Here is a 14,667-nt window from a genome sequence, read left to right as displayed (position 1 = left end):
GCAGCAGTTGTTCTGTGTGAATTGTTCTACATGTAGTTGAGGTTTTTTTGTGTGTGTGTTTGTGGGAGAAGGTGAGTGTGACCTCTTACTCCTCCGCCATCTTGATCCTTCTCCTGAAAATAGGATTTTGAAGAGATACATGCACTTCCATGTTTATGACGGCATTACTCACAACAGCCAAGATGTAGAAATAGTCCAAGTGTCAGTCAAGTGCCACATGGATAGTGAAGAGATTATACAGTCTCCATGAGAAAGAATGAAACCCTGTCATTTGTTGTGATATGGATGAGGGCATTGCACTAAGGGAGATGTCGGCAGAGAAAGACTCTTACTATGCAATATCACTTATATGTAGAACCCAATAAAGCCAACCTTGTAAAAATTTAGAGTAGAATGATGGTTACCGGGGGTTGGCGAGTGTGGGAATTGTGGAGATGTTTTTAAGGGTTCACACTTACAGTCAGCAGATAAATAAATTCTGGATATCTAATGCTTATGATATTGTCAACAACAATACTGTATATAAACTTCAGTGTTGCCAAGAGACTAGATCAAAATGGTTTCGATTACAGTAATGAAATTATAACATTGTGATATGATAGATGTTTTACTATCTACCCTGGTAATCATATTGTAATATATAAATATATCAGATAATCACATCATATACTTTATATTTACACAAAAAAACTTGAATAGCTACAACAGTCTTGAGCACAAAGAATAGAGCTGAAGGAATCAGAGTCCCTGACTTCAGACTATACATACTACAGAGCTACAGTAATCAAAGTGTGTAGTACTGGTACAAAAGCAGACACATAGCTCTGTGGAAAAGAACAGAGAGCTCGGAAATAAACCCACACGCTTTTGGTCAATTAATCTTTAACAGAGGGGGCAAGAATATACAGTGGAGAAAAGACAATCTCTTCAGTAAGTGGTGCTGGGAGAACTGGAAAGCTACACGTAAAATAATGAATTGGAAATTTTACTCACACCATGTAGAAAATTAGGCTCAAAAGGATTAAAGATCTAAATGCAAGTCCAGAAACCATAAAACTCCTAGAGGAAAACATAGAACAGTCTTTTACATGATAATAGCATTTTAAAAATTTGTCTCCTAAACTAATGAAACCTTATTAAACTTAAAAGTTGGAGTTCCTGTCGTGGCCCAGTGGTTAATGAGCCTGACTAGTAACTATGACGTAGAGGGTTCGATCCCTGGCCTCACTCAGGGGGTCAGGGATCCACCATTGTTGTGAACTGTGGCGTGAACTGTGTAGGTCACAGACGCGGCTCAGATCCTGTGTTGCTGTGGCTGTGGCGTAGGCCGGCAGCTGTAGCTCCAATTGGACCCCTAGCCTGGGAACCTCCACATGCTGCGGGTGCAGCTCTAAAAAGCCAAAAAAAAAAAAAAAAGAATGGTAGGGGAATGTTGTATCATTTTTACTTGCCTTTGGGCCACCTCCTCCCCTGCTTGACCAAGGTCTTGAAGATATCAGTGCATATCTTCAGTGTGAGACCGTGGTCCCTGCTTCCAAAAGGAGAGCTGACCTTGTCCTCAAAGAATTGTGTTTGTGTGTTTCGAGCTCTCTGGGGACTAACCAAAGGACTTATAAAAGGCAGCCCCTCCGCTCCCTGCCCCAGCACAGAGCTTCTTTAGGCAGAAAAGCAGCCAAGCGGAGGGCACATTTCTTGCTAACAAGAAAGGCGAATGAATAATCCCTGCTGTCTGGGGGAAGATACTAAGGTTCAGACAAATAATAGACATGCTGCAAACTTGGGAGGAAAGACTGGGGAGAGAGATTATGTGTGGAAGTAGAACATTAGATAACTACCTCTAAATGGCAATTTAGAAAGTCATGTGCAAAGTCTGGGTAGAATATATGCTCCGAAAATTCCAGACAGACCAAAGCTTTTATTTCTAACTAATTCTTAGGCTCAGGGTAGACAGAAAGGGTAATGCAGAGTCCTAAAGGGCTTGTCTAGGCATTGAAAGAATGTTAAAGAGTGAACCAGTATGTGAAGATTTTTTTTCCTCCATGTATTTAGGAAAATCTCTATCATAAACTCATGACCTGCACCTAAGCTAAAGGAAGGCACCTCAGAGATGACACACCACAAATACAGTCCTGTAGAAAAAAGTGGGAAACCCCTGAAGAACTAAAACTCAGAGAAACCGATGAAAACAATCTCTGATCATGAACAATATGATTCCCAGAGTTACCACCTTATAATATTTAGTGTCCATTTTCCACAGAAAAATCTAAAAGCATATGAAGAAACAAGAAAGAGGGCCCATGTATAGAAAAATTAACAGAAACTGTCTATGAGAAATCAAGTCAGAGGATTTAATTGTCCTGGCCTCTGTCCTCTGCTCACTTGTATGATTCCAAAGCTGTTCCTTGCTTTTAGGTAGTATAATCTAAAAACCAGGTTCACCTCTTGATTGGCTTTGAGCCACATGAGACAACCAAGCCAAAGTATGGGAGAAGGAAGGGTTTATTACTTCCAGCAAGTAAGGAGAATACTGGGGGTCTTTCCCAAAGCAGTGTCTCCCTGAATGGCAAAATTGGAGAAGTTTTAAGCTAAGGGTACATGGATATTCATAAAGGGGATTGGGAGGCTGATAGAGTCCAAGCTTTAGTTGATTGAAGTCCTGAGAGTCAGAAAAGATCAGCGTTATCATCCCTCAGGTTCCAGCTGATCTAGTGATTAAACTCTTGAGGCTAACTTTTACTGTTGAAAGAGAACTGGGAGTTTTGCTAATTTGCTATTGTTATTTTTCTTGCTGGATAACAGCCGTTCATTTCTGCATTCTTTTGTTCTCTTAAGACCATTAATTACTGACACCATCCAAGGGCAGGCATTGTGGCCAGGCTTAGATCACAAAATGGCTCAGGCCAAAAATGGCTTCTCTTCTGTCAAGAAAGCCACGCCTGTTCTCTTTCTCCAGGGACCCCCTACTCTATCGGCTTACAATACCACTTCTAGCTACTAAAATCTGTGTTATTTTTAATTGTTTACAATAGATCACCACAAATTTAGTATCTTAAAACAACATGCATGTTCTATCACAGTTTTTGGAGTCATGACTTAGCTGGGTCCTCTGCCCAAGGTATCACAAGGCAACAACCTAGGTGTTGACTGAACTGTATTCTCATCTAGAATTTCAGCTGGAGAAAAGCTGCTTTTAAGCCTATACATGTTGGCAGAATTTATTTCCTGGTGGTTATAGAGTCAAGGTCCCATTTTCTTGCTGACTCTCATTGGGGCTACTCTTAGCTCTTAAAGACTACACAGTTTCTTGCCATGTGGCCGTCTCCATAGGCCTCTCTCAGAATGACAGCATACTTTTCAAGCCAACAGGAGGGAAAATTATCTGACCTAAAGAGAGTTCCAATCCTCCTTTAAAGGCTTTCACCTGATAAAATCAAGCCACTCAGGGTAATCCTCTGGTTAACACAAAATCGCCTGATGTGGGACCTTATTGCATCTAAAAAATTCTGTCAACTTTGCCATAATCTCTTGGCTAGAAGCAGGTGGAGGGCATCATGGAGCTATTGTCATCTGTGTGCCAAGTGACAAAATATATAGAGTGCTCAGGCCAGTGTCTGACCTACACTAAGGGTTCAGTAAATGTTAACTTCTCCTGTCTTTTAATTTTCCTGAAGCCCCTGTTAGAACCATTATCTCAGTGCCTAGGGGACCTGGGATTCACTGAGGGGGAGGAGGTCGCCACACCAAGCCAAGGGGGAATCTGATTCTCCTGGTGACAACAGCGTGCCTCAGAGTTTCGGAAAATCGGAGAGAGGAGCTGTTTTCGGGAACTTTAAGAGCTAAACCAGAGAACTTAGAAGGAATATGTATGCAGATTAGGCTCCAGGGAATTTTTCAGTGCAAAGAGGTGGTGTGCAGAAAGGATTAAGAGAATGAAGAGAGAAGCATAGCTCTAAGGTGTGTATCCCATTGAAACAAGTAGGATGGTTGTTATCTGGAGATACATATAACCTTCAACACATCTTTTATCATTCCTAATCTGATGTTTAGTTGGCAGGATGGACTTGGGGTTTAAATGGCTCTGGAACTGGAGCTGGGTTATTCTGTACATGGAATTCATTTGGTGCCTACACCTCTTCCAAGTGATAAAGGCAAATTTTCAGAGATGCTTTCTGGCTGAGATTATCCTAGGATCAAAAGTAACCAGATAACTGGCAAGTGTAGCAGGAAAGAAAAACCAGCAACATTATGAAATGACAAGGGCTGCTCGAATTGGATAAATGAGGCCAGAGGACCAGAGGATCCTGTAGGGCTGAGAAGGGAATTGTAGGAAAAAGAGAAGATCCCAAGATAGAGGAGCATTCTCCAGTCTCCAGGAGATCCTGAAGAGTGAAATTAGAATGGCAGCTCAGCCACTCCAGGGAGCACACATATAGGATTTTTATGACAATTATGTCAAGCTACTGTAAAAATTGAAAAGCTTATCTTGTGGAATGAAAGCAATGATTAAGCCAGAAAGGCCTAAATTAAGTCCATGCTCCTCCCCCTCCCTTCTCCCCCCAGCTTTAACTTGAAACCACATACCACAGTGGCTGTCAGGGCTGCTGACTTTTGGAGTTAGTTTCCCATCTTCTGGTGCTTCTGCCATGAGATAATAGGAAATATTAGCCATGGAAATTGCTGCAACATAGACAATAACTTTTATCATTTTGGTATGGCCTGAAAGTTAAGGGAGATGCTGTGTCTCTTTTCTGCTAAATCTTAGAAAGTCCTGTTATTTTCTTGTCTCAGAATGGGGAGATGCTCTCCTCTAGGACATTTGAGAGATTGTGACCCAAGAAGGCATCTTAAGCCTTTGAAATCTCATAGCCATTTCCCCAGATCGGTTAGAGAGGAATCAAAAAGGTAGGATAGAAGCTGCAGCTGCTTTTTCTTCCCAAGACCTAGGACTCAGCCGACTGACCTAGAATTCTCATAGCTGTCAATTCAATGGCACAGACAAAGGCACACAGGGAGGAGGCAGGCTCCTCAAGAGTGATTATGTCCACCAGACTCTCTGGTTCAGATCTGGCACTGGAAGATGGAGAGTCAGTATGTGTCCTGTTTCACTGTCAGGCTCCTCTCACTCTGGAGTCTGCATGAGTAAGCTCTGCTGGGTGTTGTGCAGGAGTTGAATGTGTCAGAAGATATTCTGTAGGACGACCTTCCCTGCCGGGCGCTGGCAGACTGTTGATTGGTCTGCACATTAGGGGATGATCTACCAGTGATTTGGGAGTGTTGATTTATACCCTAATGGAACCAAACTTTGATCACCAAGCAGAATGCTACCAATAAGTTTCTTTCTTTTTTTTTGAGGGCCACACCCATGGCATATGGAAGTTCCCAGGCTAGGGGTCGAATCAGAGCTACAGCTTCCAGTCTGCACCAGAGCCACAGCAATGCACGATCCAAGCCATATCTGTGACCTGTACCACAGCTCATGGCACGATCTGAGCAATGTCTGTGACCTGCACCACAGCTCATGGCACTATCCAAGCCGTGTCTGTGACCTGCACCACAGCTCATGGCAACGCCGGAGCCTTAACCCACTGAGCGAGGCCAGGGATTGAACCTGTATCCTCATGGATGGTAGTTGGGTTCGTAACCTGCTAAGCCACGATGGGAACTCCCTCCCCTTTAAAAAGATTTTTGATTAAGGAAATTATAATATGGAAAACATTGTATATATTTAGTCTATGCTAAAGATCTAGTCCCTGGTGTTTACAGAGCCTAATAAGATGATTTCTGTGAAGAATAATGCAAAGCCCTTTATTAGGTGTAGGTAGGTCCAGAACATACTAGTGTTTTCCTCAGGAAGAAGTCATCTTTACACTTAAGGAGTATATCAGAATCCCTCCTTCCTACTCCCAACTAGAGTGTCTGGGAAGAAATACTTTGAAGTCACATAGAAAGTCAACTTTGTGGAGTTCCTGTTGTGGCTCAGTGGGTTAAGAACCTGTCCAATATCCATGAGGATGCGGGTTCAGTCCCTGGCCCTGCTCAGTGGGTTCAGGGATCTGCCATGAACTGTGGTGTAGGTTGCAGAGGCTGGGATCTGGCATTGCTGTGGCTGTGGCTTAGGCTGTGAGCTGCAGCTTGGATTCAACCCCTAGCCTGGGAACTTGCATATACCACACACGCGGCTCCAAAAAAAAAAAAAAAAAAAAGTCCACTTTGTCAGTTCCAGCAAGGATCTATTAACAGTCACACAATTACATCCATGTTCAAGATCATGTTTTGTCTTTTCTCTGACTTATTCTCTAGAAAAATACGTATAAAATAGTGTGTATATCTGAGCACTGTGTATAAGGTGCTTGTTCTGATAGTTTCCAAAGTCAACAAGCTGTTCTTTGTAGCTTTGTGTGCCTCAGAGCTGATGTTGGGGTTGTGTAAATGAAAAAGTAGAGACGGGTGGTAGGAAGAAGGATGAGAAGCAAAAAAGTGTTCCTTAGTTTTTGTCAACTTTACTATTGCCTACAGAGAAGGACTTGTGTGCGGGTGGTAAGATTATTTGCCCATACTTTGCAGTGCTGAAAGATTTTGGTAATGGTTTCTGTTCAGTGCTTATTATACCCTTTGGTCTCTTTGTGAAGTGATGGGGAGAGGTCTAAGATGGCAGACTAGCAGGACATGAGGCTCACCTATTCCCACAGACACACTGAGAATGCAACTACACATGGAACTATTTGCACAGAAAATGTGCCAAAAACTGACAAAGGACCTCAGGATTATGACAGAGCAAGAAAACCTTTACAAAACCAGGTAGAATGAAAGAAGAAAAACAATTGAAAAAGAATGGGAAGGAACTGAGGCCTGCTCTTCCAGGAGGGAGCTGGAAAGAGGAATAGCTCCTGCACCCCAGGAAGTTCCCCCACCAGTGAGGAGATCAGTGAGAAACAGAGGAGGAACTCTAGACAACAGTGTACAGCAATTAAAAAGGAGACAGTCCTCCACAAATGGTCAGCGCTGTGGGCAGCACGCAGCCATAGGCGAGTGCCAGCAGGTGCTGGCAACTAAAACTCTGGTGTTAGAGATCAGGCCCAAAGAGGAAGCTGGGGCTGGCCATGTGGGAAAAGACCAGGGCTGGCTGTGCGGAAACAGCCTGGAGGGACTAGAGTAGAGGGTGACCACAGTGGAGCGCATCTAAGTGGAGGCAGCCCAGTTGGGCTTAGAGACTAGACACCATCATTTGGGGTGCTGGAAGGAAGAGGCGGGATCCAGCACTACAGCCTTGTTCCCTGCGTGTGCTTTCTCAAGCTGCAGGACACTGCCTGCTTCAGGTTGGGGAGCCACTTGGCCCTAGCGGCTGCCTAGCAACAGCTGGGAAGCAGCCCCACCCTAAGGGCTACAGACTCCTTGGAGCAGGTGGAGTAACTGTCTGGGGGAATGACAAAAGTTCCTGGTTCCTGCCCATAGCTCCCTCACTAGTGGAGCCCAGCCTGTGCCACAAGAGCTGCCGGTGTAATCTTCTTGAGCAGGGAAAACACAGGCATCCTGGCTCTAGCCTGAGGCTGTGCAGAGGCTTGTGCCAGAGGTGCCTGATCAGCACCAGAAGAGCTGCTGGTGGCAGTGTCCATTCCTGCAAGAGGGCCACTGGTGCCTGCTCCCTGCTGGAGCTGTGGGCTGCCTGACTGGAGAAAAGCACAAGATACAGGGCCTCCACCAGTGGTCCCGCAAAGGCCCACATCTATGGCACTTATTCCACACCAAGGAAGCCAGGTGAGGCCCATTAACCCATGTTCTGATCCACAGCAGCTACAGAGAGCACTCCTACCAGCAGCAAGGCGGGGGGAGGGACCACCAGGAACACATATCATGCAACTACAGAGAGAGCCTTTTAGCAACAATTAAGGAGAAGCCCCCCCCACCCTTGGGGCTTTAGAGAGCGATCCCTAGAGTGGCCAAGCAAGGGGAGTGATGGCAGAACAGCGGTACCTGTCCTTACAGTTACAGAGAGCAGTCCCTAGAGTCTTGCAGCAAAGGGAGGGGCGGCAGGAGAAACTGCTGACATTGAAAGGCACAGAAAATAGTCCTGAAAGCTACCTGCTAGCAGGAGGGACTGCAAGAGATGCTTCTACCTCTGTGAACTACAAAAGCAGTCCCATAAATGGTGAATCACTGCCACCTGCCTCACAGATCTTATCCCTAGTGGCCACCCAGCTCCAGGAGAAGTGTGAACTGCTGCTCCCAACACGTGCTCTGGGTACACGTGAACCACTACCACCCCCGAGAACTCCAGGACTGGGCACCTGCTGCTCCACCTACGTAATTACTCTCAAGGGGATGATAAACAGAAATGTGAGACAAAAAATAAGCAGCTTTCAGGCAAAAGGAACAAGACAAAAATACACAAAACACTAAATGATGAGGAGGTAGGCAATTTACCCGAAAAAGAATTCAGAGTGATGATAATAAAGATGATCCATGATCTTGGAAAAAGAATGGAGACAGATTGAGAACTTAAAATAAATGTTTAACAAGGAGCTAGAGGATTTAAAGAGCAAGATGAATAGCACAACAACTGAAATGAAAAATAATCTAGGGGAGATGGGATTAAGATGGCGGAATAGAAGGACTGGAGCTCAACTTCTCTCCTAAAAACAGAGTTTACAACCAAATGCTGAGCAATCTTCAACCAAATGGACTGGAAGCGTTCAAAAAGATATCCTACTCCAGAAGACAAAGAGGAGGACACATCAAGAGGTAGGAGGGGCGATTATGAAATATAAGCAACTCCATACCTCCTGGGTGGGAAGCCCCACAGACTGGAAACTAACTGGTTCACAGAGACTCACCTACAGGAGTGAGAGTTCTGAGCCCCACATCAAAATCCCATGTATGGGGATCTGGCACTGGGAGAAAGAGCCCCCAGAGCACCTGGCATTGAAGGCCAGTGGGGCTTGTGTACAGGAGCTCCACAGGAGTTGGGGAAACGGAGACCCCATTCTTAAAAGGCGCACACAGACTTTCACGTGCACTGGGTCCCAGGGCAAAGCAAAGTCTCTGTAGGAATCTGGGTCAAACCTGCCTGCAGTTCTTGGAGGACCTCCTGGGAAAATGGGTGAATGTGGCTTGTTGTGAGGGAAGGACATTGGAGGCAAAGCTCTTGGGAATATTCAGCAGCGTGGGTTTCTCTGGAGGTGGCCATTTCGAGAAAATCTGGTGCCACCCATCAGTGCTGAGAAGTCCCAGGTCAAAAAACAATCCAGGTAGGATCACAGCCCTCCCCATCAGTAAACAGGCTACCTAAAGAACCCACAGGCACACAGCTCTCTCTAATATCACCCAGAGACAAAGCCCAACCAAGCAGAGGGATAGGAATCAGCTTCACCTACCAGTGGGCAGATATCAGTCCCTCCCATCAGGAGGCCTAGAGCAGCCCCTATACCAACTTATATCAGCCACATGGGGGCAGACACCAGAAGTAAGAGAGGCTACAACCCTATTATCTGTAAAAAGGCCACCACACCAAAAACCTATAAAAATGAAAAGACAGAGAACTATAACTCAGATGAGGGAGAAAGAAAACAAACCCAGAAAACCAGCTAAGTGATCAGGAGATTCTCAGCCTCCAGGAAAAAGCCTTTAGACTGATGATGATGAAGATGAAGATGCTGCTGCTGCTGCTGATGATGATGAAGATGATGCAAGACACTGGAGGCAAAGATGGATAATTTACAGGAAACACTGAGCAAAGAGATAAAAGATATAAAACTTAGGAAGAGATGCAAAATAGAATAACTGAAATAAAAAATTCATTAGAAACAGCCAAGAGCAGAACAGGAAGCAGAAGAATGAATAAGCGAGGTGGAGGAAAGATGAGTGGAAATCACTGATGAGGAACAGAAAGGAGAAAAAAGATTGAAAAGAAATGAAGAGGGTCTGAGAGAATTCTAGGACAACGTTAAACACATCAACATCTGTATTATAGGGGTGCCAGGAGGAGAAGAGAGAGAAAAAGGGACAGAAAAAATATTCCAAGAGATAATAGCCAAAAACTTCCCTAACATGGGAAAGGAACCACTCACTCAAATCCAGGAAGCACAACAAGTACCATATAACATAAACCCAAGGAGAAACACCCCAAGACACATATTAATCAAACTGACCAAAATTAAAGACAGAGAAAACCTTGAAAGCAGCTACAGAAAAGAAACAAACAACATACAAAGGAACCCCGATAAGGTTGTCAGCAGATATTTCAGCAGAAACTCTGCAGGCCAGAAGGGAGTGGCATGATATACTTAATGTGATGAAAGGGAAAATCCTCCAACCAAGATTACTTTACTCAACAGGGCTCTCATTCACATGTGAAGGAGAAATCAAAACCTTCACAGATAAGCAAAAGTTGAGAGAATTCAGCAACACTAAACCAGCCTTAAAACAAATACTAAAGGAACTTCTCTAGACAGAAAAGAAAAGGCCGCAACCAGAAACAAAAATACCACAAATGACGAGGTTCACCAGTAAAGCTACAAAATTATTCATGCACAATCATGCCACCAAAATCAGAATCATGAGAAGAGGAGAGTACCAATGCAGGACACTGGAGATGCACTTGCAGTTAAGAGACCAATAACTTAAAACAATCTCATATATATATATACAGAGTGACTCATATCAAAACTTCAGAGTAACTGCAAATCAAAAATCCACAATTGATACACAAACCAAGAAGAAAAATCAGCTGAAATACAACACTAAAGATAGTCATCAAACCACAAGAGGAGAGAACAAGAGGAGAAGGAAAGAAAAAAGAACAACAAAAATAAATCCAAAGCAATTAATAAAATGGCAATAAGAACGTACATATCAATGATTGCCTTAAATGTTAATGGACCTAACGCCCCAACCAAAAGACAATGACTGGCTGAATGGATAAAAAAACAAGACCCATATATATGCTGTCTTCAGGAGACCCACTTCACTTGTAGGGACACATATACATTGAAAGTGAGATACTCCATGCAAAATGGGAATCAAAAGAAAGCTGGAGTAGCAATACTCATATCAGAAAAACACAGACATTAAAATGAAGAATATTTTAAGAGACAAGGAAGGTCACTACCTAATGATCTAAGGATCAATCCAAGAAGAAGATACTATAACAATTTTAAATATCTACACACCCAACATAGGATCACCACAATGTATAAGGCAACTGCTAACAACCTTAAAAGGACAAATCGACAGTAACACAATCATCGTGGGGGACTTTAACACCCCACTCCCAGCAAAGGACAGATCATCCAGACAGAAAATCAATAAGGAAACACAGGCCCTGAATGAAGCATTAGACCAGATGGATGTAATAGATATTTATAGGACATTCCATCCAAAAGCATCAGAATACACATTCTTCTCAAGTGCACATGGAACATTCTCTAAGATCAATCACATCCTGGGCTACAAATCCAACCTCAGTAACTTTAAGACCATTGCTATCCTATCAAACATCTTTTCTGACAACGCTATACGACTGGAAATCAACAACAAGAAAAAAACTGCAAAAAACACTAACACGTGGAGACTAAACAACATGCTACTAAACAACCAAGGAATCACTTAAGAAATCAAAGAGGAAATTTAAAAATACCTACATGCTAATGATAACAAAGACACAACTCTCCAAAACCTATGGGATGCAGCAAAAGCTGTTCTAAGAGGAAAGATTATAGCAATACAAGCCCACCTCAGGAAATAAGAAAAAGCTCAAATAAGCAAGATAACCTTACATCTAAAGCAGTTAGAGAGAGAAGAACAGACAAGACCTAAAGTTAGTAGAAGGAAAGACATCATAAAGATCAGAGCAGAAATCAATGAAATAGAAACAAAACCACAGAAAAGATCAACGAAACAAAAAGCTGGTTCTTTGAAAAGATCAAGAAAATTGATAAACCCTTAGCCAGACTTATCAAGAAAATAAGAGAGAGGACTCAAATCAATAAATTAGAAATGAAAAAGCAGAAGTAACAATGGACATCACAGAAATTCAAAAGAGCATAAGAAACTACTATATGCACCTAAACGCCAATAAAACAGAAAACCTAGAAGAAATGGACAAATTCGTAGAAAAGTACAATCTTCCAAGACTAAACCAAGATGAAATAGAAAAGATGAACGGACCAATCACAAGTACTGAAATTGAAACCATGATTGAAAAACTTCCAACAAACAAAAGTCCAGGACCAGATGGCTTCACAGGCGAATTCCATCAAACACTTAGAGAAGAGCTAACACCTATCCTTCGGAAACTATTCCAAAAAAAATGCAGAGAAAGGGACACACCCAAACTCATTCTATGAGGCCACCATCACCCTGATACCAAAACCAAAGATACCACAAAAAAAAGAAAATTATACGCCAATTTCACTGATGAACATAGATGCAAAAATTCTCAGCAAAATACTAGCAAACCGCATCCAACAATACATTAAAAGGATTATACATCATGATCAAGTGGGATTTATCAATGGGATGCAAGGATTCTTCAATACCCACAAATCCATCAGTGTGATACACTACATTAACAAACAAGAATAAAAACCATATGATCCTCTCAATAGACACAAAAAAGCCTTTGACAAAATCCAACACCCATTTCTGATAAAAATCCTTCAGAAAGTGGGCATAGCAGGAGCCTACCTCAACATGATAAAGGCCATATATGACAAACCTGCACCTGACATCATTCTTAATGGTGAAAAGCTGAAAGCATCCCTGCTGAGATCAAGAACAAGGCAAGGATGTCCACTCTCACCACTACTATTCAACATAGTTTTGGAAGTCCTAGCCACAGCAATCAGAGAAGTAGAAGAAATAAAAGGAATCCAAGTTGGAAAGGAAGAAGTAAAACCATCACTATTTGTGGATAATGTGATACTCTACCTAGAGAATGCTAAAGACTCTACCAGAAAACTGTTAGAGCTCATCCATGAATTTGGCAAAATTGCAGGATACAAAATTAACACACAGAAATTGACTGCATTTCTATATACTAACAATGAAAGAGCAGAAAGAGAAATTAGGGAAGCAATCCTGTTTACCATCGCATCCAAAAGAATAAAATACCTAGGAGTAAACCTACCTAAAGAGACAAAAGACCTGTACTTTGAAAACTATAAGACACTGATGAAAGAAATCAAAGACGACACAAATAGATGGAAAGATATACTATGCTCTTGGATTGGAAGAGTCAATATTATCAAAATGACTACACTTCCCAAGGCCATCTGCAGATTCAATGCAATCCCTATCAAATTACCAGGGACATTTTTCACAGAACTTGAAGAACATATTTTAAAGTTTGTTTGGAAGCACAAAAGACCCAGACTAGCCAAAGACATCCTGAGAAAGAAAATTGGAGCTGGAGGAATCAGGCTCCCTGACTTCAGACTATATACTACAAAGCAACAGTCATCAAAACTGTATGGTACTGGCACAAAGACAGATACATAGATCAGTGGAACTGGATAGAAAGCCCAGAATTAAACCTGCGCACCTACAGTCAACTAATCTATGACAACGGAGGCAAGAATACACAATGGAGAAAAGACAGCCTGTTCAATAAGGGGTGCTGGGAAAACTGGACAGCCACATGGAAAAGAAGGAAATTAGAACACTCCCTAACACCATACACACAAATAAACTCAGAATGGGTTAAAGACCTAGATATGAGACCAGATACTATAAAACTCTTAGAGGAAAACATAGGCCAATCACTCTTAGACATAAACCACAGCAACATCTTCTCAGATCCATCCACCTCTTAGAGTAATGACAGTAAAAACAAAAATAAATAAATGGGACTTAATTAAACTGAAAAGTTTCTGCACAGCAAAGGAAACCCTAAACAAAACACAAAGACAGACCACAGAGTGGGAGAAAATCTTTGCAAATGAATCGACTGACAAGGGATTCATCTCCAAAATTTATAAACACCTCCTAATGCTCAATACCCCAAAAACACAAACAACCCCATCAAAAAATGGGCAGAAGATCTAAACAGACAATTCTCCAAGGAAGACATATGGATGACCAAAAAACACATGAAAAGATGTTCACCATCACTCATGATTAGAGACATGCAAATCAAAACCATGATGAGGTACCACCTTACACCAGCCAGAATGGCCATCATCAAAGTCTGCAAACAATAAGTGCTGGAGAGGGTGTGGAGAAAAAGGAACCCTAGTACACTGCTGGTGGGATTGTAACTTGGTGCAGCCACTGTGGAAAACAGTATGGTGATGCCTCAGAAAACTAAACATAGAACTACCATTTGACCCAGCAATCCCACTCCTGTGGGCATCTATCCAGAGAAAACCATGACTCAAAAGCAACTATGTGCTCCAGTGTTCACTACAACACTATTTTCAATAGCCAAGACCTGGAAACAACCTAAATGTCCATTGACAGAAGAGTGGATCAAGAAGATGTGGTGCATATACACAATGGAATATTACTCAGCCATTAAAAGGAACGAAATGCCAGCATTTTTAGCAACATGGATGGAGCTAGAAATTATCATGCTAAGTGAAGTCAGTCAAACAATGAGACACCAACATCAATTGCTATCACTTACATGTGGACTCTGAAAAAAAGGACACAGTGAACTTCTTTACAGTACAT

General features: G+C 42.4%; 1 protein-coding gene across 2 annotated transcripts in view; it reads right to left on the bottom strand.

The window, feature by feature from the left end:
* Nucleotides 1-14,667, bottom strand: part of LOC125111666 (interferon-induced very large GTPase 1-like) — a 38,370-nt gene that overhangs the window by 20,499 nt on the left and 3,204 nt on the right. Inside the window, exon 2 of one of the 2 annotated variants that reach the window (XM_047753689.1) lies at nt 4,582-4,638. The exons of the other annotated variant lie outside the window; for it this stretch is intronic. The gene's annotated coding sequence lies outside the window, so the exon portion shown is untranslated. The remainder of the gene's footprint in view (nt 1-4,581; nt 4,639-14,667) is intronic. 2 annotated transcript variants of the gene reach the window in all.

This window comes from Phacochoerus africanus, chromosome 11 (genome assembly GCF_016906955.1).
Source record: "Phacochoerus africanus isolate WHEZ1 chromosome 11, ROS_Pafr_v1, whole genome shotgun sequence".
NCBI classification, from domain to species: domain Eukaryota; kingdom Metazoa; phylum Chordata; class Mammalia; order Artiodactyla; family Suidae; genus Phacochoerus; species Phacochoerus africanus.
Note: the sequence above shows the minus strand (reverse complement) of the source record. Positions and strands in the feature narration are given on the sequence as shown.